This window comes from Aquarana catesbeiana, linkage group LG03 (assembly GCF_042186555.1).
Source record: "Aquarana catesbeiana isolate 2022-GZ linkage group LG03, ASM4218655v1, whole genome shotgun sequence".
NCBI lineage: Eukaryota > Metazoa > Chordata > Amphibia > Anura > Ranidae > Aquarana > Aquarana catesbeiana.
Window position 1 is genome coordinate 463,042,572 of NC_133326.1, and position 13,354 is coordinate 463,055,925.

Below are 13,354 nucleotides of genomic sequence, written 5' to 3' on the forward strand. Positions count from 1 at the left end.
ACATTAAATAAACTCCTCTTTAACCACTTCAGCCCCGCAAGGATTTACCCCCTTCCTGACCAAGCCCTTTTTTGCGATACGGCACTGCATCGCTTTAACTGACAATTACGCGGTCGAGCGACGTTGTACCCAAACAAAATTAATGTCCTTTTTTTCCCACAAATATATCTTTATGTGGTATTTGATCACCTCTGCGGTTTTTATTTTTTGCGCTATAAACAAAAAAAGAACAAAATTTTGAAAAAAAGCAATATTTTTTACTTTTTGCTATAATAAATATCCCCCCAAAAATATTTAAAAAAAAAACAAATTTCTTCCACAGTTTAGGCCAACATGTATTCTTCTACATATTTTTGGTAAAAAATTTTTATTAATAATTTTTTTATTAGCAATGGTGGCGAACTGCGTTTTTTATCATGACTGCAACATTGCGGTGGACAGATCGGACACATTTGACACTATTTTGGGACCATTGGCATTTATACAGCGATCAGTGCTATAAAAATGCACTAATTACTGTATAAATGTCACTGGCAGGGAAAGGGTTAAACACTAGGGGGCAATCAAGGGGTTAACTGTGTTCCCTCAGCATGTTCTAACTGTAGGGGGGATGGGCTCAATCAACATGACAGAGATCACTGCTCCTAATCACTGGGAGCAGTAGATCCGTATCATGTTGCTAGGCAGAACAGGGAAAAGTTTACATAGGCATCTCCCCGTTCTGCCTCTCCATGCCATGATCGCGGGCCACTGGCAGACATTAAGTCCGCGGGTCCCGCGGGCATGCTCCCATGGATGACGCAGCGATGTACGGGTACGTTGTTTTGCGCACTCATGCCACTTTGTGAACGTATATCGAAGTGAGCCGGTCGGCAAGTGGTTAAGGTGTCCTCAAGAGATTTCATCTTCTACTCCCTCTGTGGGGACAGGATGAGTTCTGAGACTTTTCCCTTGTAACGGCAGGTCAAGGAGGGTTGCCAACCAATAGTGATCCTTCTCCTTGATGCCAAGTATTCTTGGGTCTTTTGAAGAATGAGGGAGCCTATGCACCACAAGTTTGTGGAGGCATGAGAAGCAGACTCCTTGGGATCACTGAGAATTACAATATCTGTAACTGCCTCCTTCCAGCCACGTACTACTTACAAGGGTTCTGGGGATGAAAACCATCTGTTAAGGGTTGACGTATGTCTTCCCTGCTTCAATGCCTCCAAAACTGCCAGAATCCTCCTCTTCCTCCTCACTATCCTCTTGTGTGTTGTGTGGCATCACAAGAATGGTGTCTGCATAAAGCTGGCCTTGAGAGGAAAGGAAGTTCTTGTCTTCCTCTCGCTGCGCTGCCTCCAGTGCCCTGTCCATAATGCCACGCAGAGCCTGCTCCAGCAGGAAAACAACAGGGATTGTGTCAATTGATGCATACATTTTCATGGATTACCATCCTTATTGCCTCCTTAAATGGTGACAGTACAGTGCATGCATCCTTTATCAGCAGCTATTGGCGTAGGAAAAAAAGCCAAACTGGCCTGAGCCTGTCATTGTGCAATACTCACACATGTACTTGTTGACAGCCCTCTGCTGCATGTGGAGCCACTGCAGCATTGCCAAAGTTAAGTTCTACTTTGTGGGCAGGTCAAAAATTAAGCGGTTTATGGGCAGGTGGAATTCCAGCCTAATTTCAGTCAACTGAGGACTGGCTGTGTATGACTGCCTGAAATGGTTACAGACTCTCCTGGCCTGCTTTAGCAGATCTTCCAAACCTAGGTACCTGTTTAAGACACACTGCAACATCAAATTGAGGACATGTGCCAGGCATGGCACATGTGTCAACTTTCCCTGTATAAGGGCAGACAGAGGGTTTGTGCTATTATTGCACACCACCATTCCTGGCTCCAGCTGGTGTGGCGAGAACCACTTCTGGACCTGCCCCTGCAGAGCTGCAAAAATCTCTGCTCCATTGTGGCTATTGTCCCTTACACAGACCAGCTGAAGCACTGCATGGCACCTTTTAGCCTGACTCATGGAATAGCCCCTTGTATGGTGGTTCATAGGACAATTCAGCAGAGAAGGGCATGGAGATGAAGGAGGGGGTGGAGCTGACAAAATCTTGCATCATCACCACTAGTTGTATGGAGATATGGTGGCACAACAAGCTGCAGCACTGAGCCCTGTCCTGCATCCTTCCGAGTTGCAAGTAGAGTTACCCAGTGTGCTGTGAACAAAATATAGTGTCCCTGACCATGCTTGCTGGGTCACGTGTGAGCAGTAGCATAGACCTTGCAGCTGACTGCCTTGCCCAGCAATGCTACAACATTGCCTTTCACATGATGGTACAAAGCTGGAATGGCCTTACATAAAAAGAAAGAACAACTGGGAACCTGCAATTGTGGTACAGCACATTCTGTACAATTACATCTGAATCTGAATTACAATTGAATCCTCCCATCCCTATCCAAATTATTACCTTCAATAAATAACAAAAACAAAAAAGTCACTGACTGTTCTCGGACTCAGGAGTGCCTGTGAAAATTCCACCAATGAGTAAAGTGAATCCATCCATGAGTCAAAATGGTGGAATACCTTTTTGTTAATGACCCAGTGTTCCCAGTCTTTCATTATTTGTCTAAACTCCACAAAACACCTGTTCAGGGGAGACCTATAGTTGCAGGTATAGGCTCTCTTTTTGAAAGGCTGGGTCACTGGGTTGATCAATTATTGCAGCCCCTGGTCGAGAGGTTACCTGGTTACATCAAAGACACCGCAGCTGTCCTGAAAAATGTACAAAATATCCGATGGCTTGACAACTATAGCTGGATGTCCTTAGATGTAAAATCGCTATACTCCTGTATCCCACACGAATTGGCACTAGAAGCACTGAGATTCCATCTAGGATGTTACAGTTCTCACAATTCGGAACTCAAAGAAGTTCATTGTCCTCACTGTAAATTTTTTATTAAAACACAATTTTTTTGTTTTTTGATAACATCTTTTATCAACAGTGTAAAGGTGCTTTGATGAGAGCTACATTTTCCCCCTCATTGGGCAATTTATATATGGGCTGGTGAGAGGAGAAATACCTGTTTTCATCAGCTAACTCTTTTATGGCCCATATCAAGTGGCATGATCGCTACATTGATTACCTGCTCTTGATAAGGGAATCATTTGAATTGGAAATTCAGTCATGATTTCCAATGCAATAATATACATTTTTTGGATATTAGTTTGCAAGGTTGTAACTCTTTAGGTGTTAAAAGTACCAGAACTTATCGTAAGACATGTGCAGGCAATTAACTACTGCTAGCTTCCAGCTGTCACCCCTCGCACACTATACGGGCAGTGCCAGTGAGAGAATTTATTAGGACCAAACACAACTGTTCAAGTGTGAAACATTTTACTGATGAATGCAATGTGGTATCATCTTGGTTGCAAGCACGTGGATATAATAAACAGGATATATAGATAGAGCTAGATAGATAGAGCCATAGCTATAGCCAATAATAGAGACAGGGGAACTTTTTTGAACAAATCTTGTTAAAAAAAATCTAAAAAAAACAGTTAAAAATCACCCCATTACTTTTGTCACTATGTACGTGAATTTAATAAGATTACCAGAATTATATGTAAACATCTTCCTATCTTATCCACAGACAAAGACCTTAACTCTATTTTAACCACTTGGCATGAACAATAGATATGATGTTGACTTATTCCTCCGTTAGGCTGTTCCATGTAAGGACTACTCTTGAGGATTTTTCTATCCATTTTCTCTCAATGAAGGAATAATTATTTCTCTTTATTATTTAATTGCTCTTGCATTTGTTTACTACAGATAAAATTGTTTCACTGTTTTTAGATTTCATTGTAACCGTTTTATATATGCTTTTTTTGTCTGTTTTTAGAAAATGATGTATATTGCACTGTGTAGGGATTATGCACACACAGGGATGTTACCCATTTACCTTGACTGAAGATGATATCTAATTGGTAGGGATGAACTTCCTTGTGCATATATATATGCTATGTGTGTCACTTTAGATTGTGCTGTGAAAAAAACCTGCGTGCCGAAACATGTATGCGTGTTCTTTTTATCATGGTCATACGACTACAATAAAATGGAAGACTGAATTTCCAGTGGTGCCGGCTCTTCTATGTACATTTTTGAAAATTCAGTGTGCCTGGCTGTGCAGAGTGGGGGATCCCAGTCTACTTGCAGCCCCTTAAGGGGTGCACTACGTATACATATAAATGACCCACTAATTGCTATTGACACTGAAATGTGTATTTCCCACACAACCTACATAATAAACTGAATAAGTGTTGTATAACTGAAAAATATACAATTCATGACACTCAATGCATAACAATGTGCATTTATTATAACATACATGTGGAAATATCAAATTCAGACATGAATATGACTTCTAAGAAAGTTAGTATATATAATACATAGCTATAAACTACAAATAGTGCATAAACAAATGCATTAATAATACATCAGTGTGAGATCTGGTGAAATAGTTCAACTCAAATCATAATAATGTGGAAGATATGAATAGTAAACTGAAAAAACTGTCAAAATATGCATAAATGTCAACATACAGTATATGAAAGTGCATAAATCATAGTACATATGTGAAAGCCATAAGGGATAAGAAAGCCAATATAAAATCAAAAGTCCAATGTGAGTATCTCTTTAAGAAAAACACTATGCCACTCCAGTATTCTTGCTATGATCAGAATACATGCAAAGAAAATAGCAGAGGGTCCCACCATCATTCACACTCAGTGCTCACCTTAGGAAATGGACCTATTTAACTAAAAACACTTTCACATATATATTATGATTGATGCACTTTCATACAATATATGTTGGCATTCATGCATATTTTGACTGTTTTTTCAGTTTCATATTCATATTATGCACATTATTATGATTTGAGTTGAACTATTTCACCAAATCTTGATTGTACATTGATGTATTATTCATGAGTTTGTTTTTGCACTGTCTGTAGTTATCCCTAGGTATTATAAATACTACCTATCCTAGATGTCAAATTCACGTTTTGAATTAGTTATTTTCACGTGTATTTTTATAGACACATGTTGTTATGCATTAAGGGTCAGGCATTGATTTTATATATTTTTCAGTTGCGTGTCACTTATTCTGTTTATTGTTACGAGAATACATTTAAGTCCCTGGAGATGCCTGCCTGGATGTCGCCCTTGATCACACAAATATTTTTCTAGGAGTCTTAGCTCCACCTCCTGACCCATGCCTGAGCTCTGCGCAAGCGTTAGGTTAGTTATCTAACCATCAGTGCAAAAAATGCAACACAACCATAACTGAAGATAGACAAGACTGTAGATATGAGGCAATCCACCTTTATGCACTATACTTTATTTTCCCACTTAGAAGCCAACTAAGGCTCTCCTATATTACATTTTCCTTAAGCTCTCTTTTTAATTTAGAAAATATTTTTCTGGCCTTGACATCACCATTATGACTCATTTGGCAAGTTTATTTGAATATACTGACCTTGACAGTGACAACTGCAATGCTACATTGAAAGACAATCATTTTAAATCCCTGTTAGATACAGTAGCTCACAAAAGTTAATACACCCCTCACATTTTTTTCAATATTGTATTATATCTTTTCATGTAACAACACTGAAGAAATTACATTTTGCTACAATGTAAAGTAGTGAGTATACAGCTTGTATAACAGTGTAAATTTGCTGTCCCCTCAAAATAACTTAACACACAGCCATTAATGTCTAAACCGCTGGCAACAAAAGTGAGAACACCCCTAAGTGAAAATGTCCAAATTGGGCCCAATTAGCTAATTTCCCTCCCCGATGTCATGTGACTCATTAGTGTTACACTGTCTCAGGTGTGAATGGGGAGCAGGTGTGTTAAATTTGGTGTTATCACTCTCACTCTCTCATCCTGGTCACTGGAAGTTCAACATGGCACCTCATGGCAAAGAACTCTCTGAGGATCTGAAAAAAAGATTTGTTGCTCTACATAAAGATGGCCTAGGCTATAAGGAGATTGCCAATATCCTGAAACTGAGCTTCAGCCTGGTGGCCAAGATCATACAGTGGTTTAACAGGACAGGTTCCACTCAGAACAGGCCTCACCATGGTTGACCAAAGAGGTTGAGTGCACGTGCGCAGCGTCATATCCAGAGGTTATGATATCCATGGCTGTCGTCTCAGAAGGAAGCCTCTTCTAAAGACAATGCACAAGTAAGCCCACAAACAATCTGCTGAAGACAAGCAGACTAAGGGCATTTATTACTGGATAAACTTATTTGGTTCAGATGGTGTCAAGCGTGTGTGGTGGTAACCAGATGAGGAGTACAAAGACAAATGTGTCTTGTCTACAGTCAAGCATGGTGGTGTTAGTGTCATGGTCTGGGTCTAAATGAGTGCTGCTGGCACTGGGGAGCTACAGTTTAGTGAGTGAACCATGAATGCCAACATGTACTGTGACATACTGAAACAGAGCATGATCCCCTCCCTTCAGAGAGTGGGCCGCAGGGCAGTATTATACATGATAACGACCCCAAACACACCTCCAAGATGACCACTGCCTTGCTAAAGAAGCTGAGGGTAAATGTGATGGACTGGCCAAGCATCTCTCCAGACCTAAACCCTATTGAGCATTTGTACGGAATCCTCATCTTGAAGGTGGAGGAGCACAAGATCTCTAACATCCACCAGCTTTGTGATGTCATTATGGAGTAGTGGAAGAGAACTCCAGTGGCAACCTGTGAAGCTCTGGTGAACTTAATGCCCAAGAGGGTTAAGGCAGTGCTGGAAAATAATGGTGGCCACAAAAAATATTGACACTTTGGACATTTTCACTTAGGGGTGTACTCACTTTTGTTGCCTGCGGTTTACACATTAATGGCTGTGTGTTAAGTTATTTTGAGGGGACAGCAAATTTACACTGTTATAAAAGCTGTACACTCACTACATTACATTGTAGCAAAGTGTCATTTCTTCAGTGTTGTCACATGAAAAGATATAATAACATATTTACAAAAATGTTAGGGGTGTACTCACTTTTGTGAGATACTGTAAATGTCATCAGTGTCATGAAGTCCCATCAAGTAGGTTATCAATACTAAAGTACAGAAATTGTCCTTTTGCTGTCTCACTTTTCCAAGTTACATAGTTACATAGTAGGTGAGGTTGAAAAAAGAAGCAAGTCCATCAAGTCCAACCTTTGTGTGTGATTATATGTCAGTATTACATTGCATATCCCTTTGTTGTGGTCGTTCAGGTGCTTATCTAATAGTTTCAAAAAACTATCCATGCCCTCTGCTGAGACCACCGCCTGTGGAATGGAGTTCCACATCCTTGCCGCTCTTACAGTAAAGAACCCTCTACGTAATTTAAGGTTAAACCTCTTTTCTTCTAATTTTAATGAGTGGCCACGTGTCTTGTTAAACTCCCTTCTGCAAAAAAGTTTTATCCCTATTGTGGGGTCACCAGTACGGTATTTATAAACTGAAATCATATCCCCTCTCAAGTGCCTCTTCTCCAGAGAGAATAAGTTCAGTGCTCGCAACATTTCCTCATAACTAATATCTTCCAGACCCTTTGTTAGCTTAGCTGCCCTTCTTTGTACTCTCTCCATTTCCAGTACATCATTCCTGAGGACTGGTGCCCAGAACTGGACAGCATACTCTAGGTGCGGCCGGACCAGAGTCTTGCAGAGTGGGAGAATTATCGTTTTATCTCTGGAGTTGATCACCTTTTTAATGCATGCCATTATTCTGTTTTCTTTGTTAGCAGCAGCTTGACATTGCATGCCATTGCTGAGCCTATCATCTACTAGGACCCCCAGGTCCTTTCGCATCCTAGATTCCACCAGAGATTCTCCCCCCAGTGTATAGAATGCATTCATATTTTTGCCACCCAAATGCATTATTTTACATTTTTTGTACATTAAACCCCATTTGCCATGTAGTTGCCCACCCCATTAATTTGTTCAGATTATAATTTGTTTTTGCAGATCATAATTTGTTTTTGCAAGGTTACCACATCCTGCGGAGAAGTTATTGCCCTGCTTAGCTTAGTATCGTCCACAAATACAGAGATTTGACTGTTTACCCCTTCCCCCAGGTCGTTAACAAAATAAATAGGATTGGTCCCAGCACAGAACCCTGGGGTACCCCACTACCCACCTCTGACCATTCTGAGTACTCCCCATTTATCATCACCCTCCGAACTCGCCCTTGTAGCCAGTTTTCAACCCATGTACTCAACCTGTGGTCCATGCCAATGGACCTTATTTTGTACAGTAAACGTTTATGGGGAACTGTGTCAAATGCTTTTGCAAAATCCAGATACATTGCATCTACGGGCCTTCCTTTATCTAGATGTCAACTCACCTCCTCATAGAAGGTTAATAGATTGGTTTGGCAAGAACGATTCTTCACAAATCCATACTGATTACTGCTAATGATACTATTGTCCTTACTAAAATCTTGTATATAGTCCCTTATCATCCCCTCCAAGAGCTTGCATACTATTGCTGTTAGGCTAACTGGTCTGTAACTCCCAGGGATGTACTTTGGGTCCTTTTAAAATATTGGTGCTACATTGGCTTTTCTTCAATCACCTGGTACCATTCCAGTCAGTAGACTGTCAGTAAAAATTAGGAACAATGGTTTGGCAATTACTTGACTGAATTCCCTAAGTACCCTCTGTTGCAAGACATCTGGTCCCAATGATTTATTACTGTAATGTTTCCCAAGTCTACTTCTAATTCTGTTCTCTGTTAGCTATAAAGATGCTTCCTGTGATGTGTCACGAGGATGAACATTGCAGTTTTGGTTACTGAAGCCCCCCGATTCCCTCGTGAAGACTGAGGCAAAGAATAAATTCAATACGTTCGCCATCTCCCCATCCTTTGTAACCAGTCCTTCCTTATTCTTTATGGGGCCAATATGGTCTGTCCTTCCTTTTTTACTGTTTACATACTTAAAGAATGTATTTGGATTATTGCTCTCCTTCTCTATGTGTCTTTAGTGTTCTATCTTAGCCTCCCTAATTGCATCCTTACATTTCTTGTTGCATTCTTTATAAAGTCTGAATGCTGATGATCTCTCAACCTTGAATTTTTTTAAGGCCTTCTCCCTTGCTTTTATATGCATTTTTACATTGGATTTAAGCCATCCTGGACTTTTGTTTGCATTGACTAATTTTATGCTCTTAAAGCAAACCCATCTCTCCTCCGCTTTCTTTGTTCCTAAGATTTTATCCCAATTCATGCCTTCTAACAAGGCTCGTAGTTTAGGTAAGTTGGCTCTTTTGAAATTCAGTGTTTTTGTATTCCCCTTATGTTTCCTATTTGTGTGATTTATACTGAAGCCAATTGACCTGTGATCTCTGTTTCCTAAATTGCCCCATACTTCCACATCCGTGATCATGTCTGTATTGTTGGTAATCAGTAGATCCAGTAATGCTTTATTTCTAGTTAGTGTGTCTACCATCTGAACCATGAAATCGTCCTGCAAGACATTTAGGAACTGGCTAGCCTTAGACGAATGCGTGGTTCCCTTCGCCCAGTCTATGTCTGGATAATTCACATCCCTCATTATGATAACACTTCATCCTTGCTGCTAATCCAACTTGTGATAGGATATCCATTTCCCCCTTCTCCCTCAGGTTAGGGCTATAGCATACTCCCAGTAATATTTTCCCCTTAGCTTCATCCCTTTGGAGCTCTACCCATAAGGATTCCACCTCCTCCCTAGCTCCCTTAGAGATGTCATCTCTCACATTCACTTGTACATTATTCTTGATATATACAGTAGGCATACCCCTCCCCTTTTTTAACCCTCTCTATTCCTGTGATAAAGGGTATACCCTTGAATGGTTGCCAGCCAATTATGAGAGCTGTTGAACTAGGTCTCTGAAATTCCCACAAAATCCAAGCCCTCCTTGTTCAACAGTATCTCTAGTTCACCCATCTTGTCCGCCAGGTTTCTGGCATTGGTGAACATGCCACGTAGTTTAGACCAGTCACATGCTATCCTCTTGGGTGTTCCTACATTGCAACTAGGACTTGTTACTATACTTACCTTGGGTTTATGTGCTTTAGTCAACCTACCATGAATGCCCCCAATACTACCCTCTGGAATATGTTCCTGTCAGGGCTGGGCTCAGCCCTTCCTTCTCTGAGCTGGCCGCTCAGCTGTCGGATAATTGCCAGCTCCAATCTCTCTCCACAGTTATCCAGCTGTTGATGATCCTGCTCGTCAGTCCTGCCTACTTAAGCCATCCAGTCCAGAGGATCTCTGCCTTCGCCTTGGTCACATCACAAGAAACTATCTCCTGCATTCCTGTTTAAAGACTGGCTTTGCTGACATCCCTTCTGGGTCCAGATCCTGCTTGCTGTTCCACTACTTTGATCCCTGACTTCTGCTTGGCTGACTATCCATTCCGGTTACTGAATTTTGGCTATGTTTGACTATGTTTGCTCTTTTTACTTTTATTATTAAACAAGTGTGATTTAACTGTACTTCTGTCTCAGTCTGATTTCATGGTTTCTGACAGTGGGCGAAGACCATGAATTCAGAAGATACAGTCAATCCATTTGTTGGTAATATTTTTTTGATTGGATGAGCAAGAGCACGCATGGATCAGTTTGTCATAGCGTTACAAATGCTCCTGAGTCGCACGGCTCACCTGGAATCTCCCACTGTGGCTGCCCCGGTACAACCGAAGTTGCAGGCCGTCCCTGCTGCTGCACCAATCTCTGTGCAGGCACCCACCACAAGTATTACCTCTATAAGAGGTATGTCTGGTTCCACTCCATTTCCCCAGTGATTTGTGGTCGATCCAGTTCAATGCAGAGGGTTTCTCAACCAGGTTGAGATATACTTTGAGATGCTGCCCCAGGCATTTTCCACTTACAGAACCAAAGTAGGTTTCGTGATATCTTTGTTTTCTGAGAGAGCCTTGGCCTGGGCAAACTCTCTATGGGAGACGCAAAAACTTGTTGTCTTGAGTTACCCTGAGTTTGTGGCTTCCTTTAAAAGGGTATTTGACATTCCTGCACTGCTGCCAAGTGTCTCATGTCCATCAGAGTATGAGAACTGTTGCCGACCATGCCATTGAATTCCGTACTCTGGCAGCAGAGGTCCCTTGGAACAATGAGGCCCTCGTGGCTGTTTTTTCTCATGGTCTCTCAGATTCCATCAAGGATGAGATAGCCACTGAGCTGGAGAGGTTGATCACGTTTGCCATCCACATTGACTCCAGACTCAGAGAAAGACTTTCTTTTAAGGAGCACTTGCGGAAGCCTCCTGTACGTTTGCCTCCGAGCTTTGCAGTCACATCTGTGCCTTCCTCACCTGCCATTCCTCCTGGTACAGAGTCGGTCAGTGAAGATGAACCCATGCACTTGGGCTTCATGCATCTCTCTGCGGATGAGAGAACCTTTAGGAGGAGGGAGAAATTGTGCCTTTATTGTGACCAGGCAGGTCACTTTTTGAAGTCTTGTCCTATCCATCCAGGGAACGCCTGAACCTTGAGATCCTGTCAAGGACAGACCTTAGGTGGCATTGTTTCGTCCCCAGTTATCCAGAAGGATAAGCCCCATTGGCAGATGCGTGACACTCCACTTGCCATTGAGGCTCTTGACGGGAGACCTCTACAGCCTGCCCATGTGACTCATGAGACCGTTCTGTTGTCCATGGTCGTAGGGGCTCTTCACCATGACATAATCCAATTCAAAGTTATTTCCTCATCTAAGTTTCCACTGGTTATTGGTTATCCTTGGTTACAGAGGAACAACCCCTCTTTTGATTGGCTCCATGCTGAGGTTCTCTCCTGGTCACCACAATGCAGTGAGACATGCTTCCAGAACGTAGCCAAGGTCCTGTGCACCTCTTCACTCTCCTCCCTGCCGGAGGAGTACTGCAATTCCGTTTGATTGTGCAATTGACCTTCAACCTGGTGCCACTCCCCCTCGTGGCCAGGTTTACCCTTGGTTGGTCTTGGAGAATAAGGCCATGGAGGAGTATGTTGCAGACGCACTTTCTCGAGGTTTCATCCGCAAATCCTTGTCTCCTGCTGGTGCTGGTTTCTTCTTTGTGAAGGAGAAGAGCAGTGAACTGAAACCTTGTATTGATTATAGGGGTCTTAATCGTTTCACGATTAAGAATGCCTATCCGATTCCGTAGATTAGAGTTATATGACCGCCTCAAGGGAGCAACGGTTTTCACAAAGCTTGATTTGTGAGGGGCATACAATCTCATGAGGATTAAGGAGGGCGACGAGTAGAAAACTGCTTTAATAGCAGAACAGGCCATTATGAGTACCTCATAATGCCTTTTGGCCTTTGTAACACCCCGGCAGTTTTCCAGGAATTTATTAACGATGTCCTCCGAGATTTGTTGCAGTTATGTGTGGTGGTTTATCTTGATGATATCCTCATATTTTTCAAGTCCCTGGAGAGCCACCACACAGATGTCTGTCGTGTGCTTCAGAAACGAAGAGAGAACAATCTCTATTGTAAACTGGAGAATTGCGAGTTCCATCGTGAACAGGTTAAATTCCTGGGCTATGTCATTTTCACTGCTGGTCTTTCGATGGACCCAGAGAAACTTTCGGCAGTCCTATAGTGGCCCCGACCCATGGGTTTACGTCCTCTGCAGCGTTTCCTGGGCTTTGTAAACTATTATCGGAAGTTTGTTCGTAACTTCTCATCTCTGGTCAAGCCCCTGACTGATATGACCAGAAAGCAAGTAACCCACAGAGTTGGTCTCTGGAGTCCATTAAGGCCTTTGAGAGTCTCAAGGCTGCCTTTGTTTCTGCTCCTGTGTTGGCACATCCTGATCCTACGTTACCTTTTATCCTTGAGGATGATGCTTCTGAGACTGGTGTTGGCACCCTTCTGTCTCAACGTCCTACCTCTGAGAGTGCTATGCATCCTTGTGGCTACTTTTCCAAGAAATTGTCACCTGCGGAGTGCAATTACGAGATTGGTGACAGAGAGCTGTTGGCGATCATTTTAGCCCTGAAAGAATGGAGACATCTCCTCAAAGGTACCACCGTGCCGGTTCTCATTCCTACTGACCATAAGAATCTCACATTCTTGTCTGAGGCTAAACGCATCTCTCCCAGAAGGGCGCGATGGGATCTTTTCTTGTCAAGTTTCAATTACATTGTCTCATTCTTACCTGGTACTAAGAATGTAAGGGCTGAGGCCTTGTCACGACAATTTTCCTCCACTGCCAAGTTGGAGTCGGTTCCGGTTCCTGTGATTCCTCCTGATCATATTCTGGCTACGGTTTGACAAAATTCTTGCTGCTCAGGTCCATGCTTCTCCTGAG